General features: G+C 40.6%; 1 long non-coding RNA gene across 1 annotated transcript; it reads right to left on the reverse strand.

Moving 5' to 3' along the window:
- Positions 1-435: 435 nt before the first annotated feature.
- Positions 436-4663, reverse strand: LOC129348798 (uncharacterized). The gene is made up of 2 exons (XR_008601489.1): positions 2218-4663; positions 436-1805 (listed from the first exon to the last, which is right to left on the reverse strand). It is a non-coding gene; the product is annotated as an uncharacterized LOC129348798 (long non-coding RNA).
- Positions 4664-4905: the final 242 nt, after the last annotated feature.

Raw genomic sequence — 4905 nt, forward strand, 5'->3', positions numbered from 1 at the left:
ATTCATGAACACTTTAGGTGTATAATGGTGGTTACCATGTTAAAGCAATCCTTCCAGTTTGGTTTTTATGCCTGTTCTAGTGTTTGAAGCATGCTCACCAGGGCTCTGTTAAAATGCTCTGCTGGGTTTGTACAGGGGATGTTCTTGTCTTGTTCTTGAATGTTGTCCCCCATTCTAACTTTGCAGTTTCTTAAACAACCCATTTTCCAATTCTTTCCTATTGTCTCAATGAATGAATGAATCAAACATCTTCCATGCAGCTGTTTTGCCAAACTTATTTAGGGTTGCATGAGCTTGACCAAATTCTGTGAAGTGAATCTTTCTCCGTTCAGGACAGTTTCTGGGACACAAAATTTCATCGAGATGCAAAATTTTGACATAGTTTGTGCAGATCGATCAGCCACAACATTAAAACCAATGACAAACAAACCAAAAAACACTGACTATCTTTATTACAATCGCAACTGCCAAGAGATGGAACTAAAGCAAGTGAACAGTCCGTTCTTGAAGCTGGTGAAAGCAGGAAAGCATGGAGTCTAATTGTGACGGCAAGAAAACTGTGATGGGCTCCTGCTGTTTATAGCTAGTATGAACCAAAACTGGTCCCAGGCTGGAAATCCTTGGGTCCTGGCCATCATACACCTACCTAACATTAGTACTGACCATGTACACACTTCCTGGAAACAGTATTCCCCAATGACAGTGTGACCTGCCATGTTGTAAACATTGCTAAGGGATGGTTTGAGGAACATAAAAAACAGATTTCAAAATTTTGGTTGACTTTCAAATTCCCCAGACTTTGGCCTGGATGAGAATCTAATGATCTCCAACGAACGTCTCGGTGCCAGGTACATAAACCAGCACACCTTTAAAGGTCTGATGACTGCAGACCTCAATGGATCAGAGCTATTCTGGCATCACGAGGGTCCTACATAATATTAAGCTGGTGGCTTTACTGTTGTGGCTCGTTAGTGTATATATCTTCCACTAATCATCCTTCTGCAGCGGATAGAGAGAGAAAGAGAGGCTGGTCATGGGACAGTACTAGAATAGTAATAGAGCAGCAGAAGGGGCTTAGAGGACAATGGATGTGACACTGAGAGTAGAGATTAACAGAGGAGGAGAAAAAATGAAAAACATCAGCATATGAGCATTTCACTAAACAGACCTTCACCTCCTTCCACCGCACTGCATATACAGTCACTCAGTGGTTTTCCATTTTTGAATTACATAACTTCTGATTCCATTAACATCATCGAAGCACATGAAAAGTCAAAAGTTTTAGACCAGCCCAATTTTTTCCAGGTTTTGATTGGAAATTCTGCAAATGATGTCTCATTGTTCTCTGAAATGAAAGCATAGAACACACTCATGGCATTCTTTCCTCAATGGAAGCCAAATATTCTTCAGAAAGTTCTTCTAACTCTGTAGCAGAAGTTTTCATAAATGTGTGGTTCTTGTAGGTTCTTTGCTTTCGCTCTTCTGTCCAGTTCATCCAAACCATCTCCATGAGGTTTAAGTCTGGAGACTGTGCTGCCACTCCATGTTTTCAACCATCTGGTTCTTTGTTCCTAAGGTGGTTCTGGCAGAGCTTGGACTGATGTTCTGGCTCATTATCTGCTGTAAGAGGAGCCCCTGACCTACTTGGAACATACCAGAGGGTTCTGCATGGTGCTGCAGAATGCTGTGGTAGCCATTTAGGTTCAGGGTTCCTCTCACTCTGTACAAGAACCAACCCTGGATCCAGCAGAACAGCCCCAGATCATCACGCTTCCTCCTCCATGTTTGACAGTCAATGTCACGCACTGAAAGACACACAAACGGCACTAAAAATAAAAAAAATTACCTAAAAAAATCCAAAAATCTCACTAAAAGATGTAAAAAATGACACTAAAAGATGCAAAAAAATACCCCAAAAGATCCAAAAATTACCTCAAAAATCCAAAATTTACCCCCAAAAAATCCAAAATTTACCCCCAAAAAATCCAAAAATGACACTAAAAGTTCCAAAAATGACCCCAAACATCCAAAATGACACTAAACGATGAAAAAATGAAACTAAAAGATGTAAAAATGACACTAAAAGATGTAAAAATGAAACTAAAAGATGTAACTGACACTAAAAGATGTAAAAATGAAACTAAAAGATGTAACTGACACTAAAAGATGTAAAAATGAAACTAAAAGATGTAAAAATGACACTAAAAGATTTCTCACTCTGTCATCGACCCTGAGTCCAGCTGAACAGCCCCAGACCATCACGCTTCCTCCTCCATGTTGGACGGTTGACGTCCCACACTGAGGAACCGTCCTTTCATCAGCCCATAAGACCTTCTTCCAGTCGTCGGTAGTCCATTGGTGGTGTTTCATGGTCCAGGAAGCCTCTTTTTCTGATTCTGACGTCTGAACAACGGCTTTCTGCTGCAACTCCACCTGTCAAACCTGCAGCTCCAAGTCTTTTCTCCACAGTTAAACTGAGACGTCTTCCTACGACCTCTATGAAGCTGCTTGAAGCTGTTGTCCTGTGAGCTCCTATCACCAAGCTGGTGACTCTCAGGACCTGGTCTTCTGGTTCTGTTGTGGCTTTGGTTCTTCCAAATCTCTTCCTGTCAGAGTTTCCTCCAGTTTTTGAGCCTTTTGATGGTGAAGAAAACTGGACTCACTGACACCTGGACTTTCTTCCTCTCTGTATAAAGACCTTCATGTTGAAGTGTTCTGATGGTCTGTCTCTCTTCTATTGCTAATTGCCTTTTCCTCTCCATTTTTACATCAACACATTACTTTCTGCAGTACTTCCGGTTCTAGTAATACTCTGGAAGGTTCCACGGTGGGTTCCAGCACTACTTTATGCAGACAGAGGAAGTTGGAAGGAATCTAGAAAAGTTGGGACTCCTGAAGGATTTGGTAGCTCCAACTTTCAAGGCTTCATCAACCTCCATTGCTGCAGAATAGCTTTAAGTTGTTAACCCATTTCTGGCCTTTTCCAGGCCACTCAGACCTAGGACACGTCTTGGTGTTGATCGACTGGCAGGGTCTTGGCTTGACATCAGTCGACCAGTGCAGGAGCATGGACTTGGTGCTGGATGACTCGGGGGCAGATACAGGTAAAGGAGAGGAACTTACCAAGCCAGACTTGGGACCAGAATGGGAGAAGAACAAGTCAGTTCAGACTCAGAAAAAGGTTCAGACATAGAGGAGGCATGGAAAAAGACCAGAATCAGGAAGGTGTTGGCCAGCTCAGGTACTGGAGAGGTTTTGTTCAACCAGAAGTGGAAGTGGAGTTGGTTAACCCAGGAACAGGTGAGACTGCAGCAGAACCTTCATGATGTTGGGGAGTGAAAGTGGAGCCTCCACGAGGATGAGGAGGCTGTGAGGATCAGATGGATGGTAGCTGGGAGGCAGAACGTCAGCTGGAGCTTCCCTCTACAGCAGGGGTGTCCAACATGCGGCCCACGGGCCAAAAGCAGCCCTCCAGAGGTTCCAATCCGGCCCTCAAAGTGTAAAAATTCCAGAGAAGACATTAACTGCAGATTGTAAATTAGTAAAACTATAAATTTAAAATGATTTCTAGACCATGACAAGTTGTTTTGATCAGAAAGTAAAATTCTAGATTGTTCATTGTTCTTTTGTCATTTTGTGTCTCATTTTTGTAATATTTTCTCTCATTTTTGTTGTTTTTTGTCTGATTTTTGACTTTTTTTGTCTGACATTCATCTCATGTTTTTGTCATTTTGTTTCTTGTTTTGGTCGTTTTTTGTTTCCTTTCCATCTTGCTTGTGGTTTTTGTCTTATTTTTGTAATTTTGTGTTTTGCTTTATTCGTTGTTTTGTGTGCCAATTTTGTCATTTTCAGTTTTTTTGTCTCGTTTTTGTCGTTTGTCCATTTTTTGTTGCTTTGTAACTTTTTTGTCAAACTTTTTGTCTCTTTTTTGTTTTGTTTTGTGTCATTTGTCAAATTCTTGTCATTTTGTGTCTCATTTTTGTAATATTTTGTCTTGTTCTTGTTTTTATATGACTTGTGGTTCATCTCATGTTTTTGTCGTTTTGTGTTTACTTTTTGTCTCGATTGTGTTTTTGTCTTATTTTCATCATTTTGTGTTTTGCTTTATTCATTGTTTTGCGTGCAGTTTTGTGGTTTTCTGTCTCGTTTTTGTCGTTTATCCATTTTTCTGCTGCTTTGTAACTTGTTTGTCTAATTTTTTGTCTCTTTTTTGTTTTATTTCTTGTCATTTGTTTAATTTTTTGACGTTTTGTGTCTCATTTTCATAATATTTAGTCTTGTTTTTGTTGTTTTTTTGTCTTTTTTATCTGACTTTTGTCATTTTGATCATATAGTAAAACTGGTCCGGTCCACTGGAGACCAAACTGGGCTGAATGTGGAACCTGAACTAAAATGAGTTGGACACCCCTGAATTAGAGGCTTTAACTTTTCAATTCAATTCAATTCAATTCAATTTTATTTCTATAGCGCCAATTACAGTCAAATTGTCTCGAGACACTTTACAGAACCCATATGCCTGAACCTCCAGAGCAAGCCAAAAGGCGACAGTGGCAGGAAAACACCCTTTTAACAGGGAAAAAAACCTCGAGCAGAACCCGGCTCTAATGTGGGGGAACCCATCTGCTGCTGGCTGGACGGGTTGAGAGGGACAGAAGAAGTAGAGAGGTAGAGATAGAGGGGTAGAGGTAGAGGGGTAGAGGTAGAGATAGAGGGATACAGATAGAGGGGTAGAGATAGAGAGATAGAGGTAGAGAGGTAGGGGGGGACACAAGGACCATAAAACACACAGTTTAATACATGCATGATTAGACAGATGATACATGCAAAGTACAACTAACATGGAAACTAATTATAGTTTACTGCTATGGTGTACAGCTCTGGCATTAAATATACTACATATATAGC

Source organism: Amphiprion ocellaris, chromosome 4 (assembly GCF_022539595.1).
Source record: "Amphiprion ocellaris isolate individual 3 ecotype Okinawa chromosome 4, ASM2253959v1, whole genome shotgun sequence".
Lineage (NCBI taxonomy): Eukaryota > Metazoa > Chordata > Actinopteri > Pomacentridae > Amphiprion > Amphiprion ocellaris.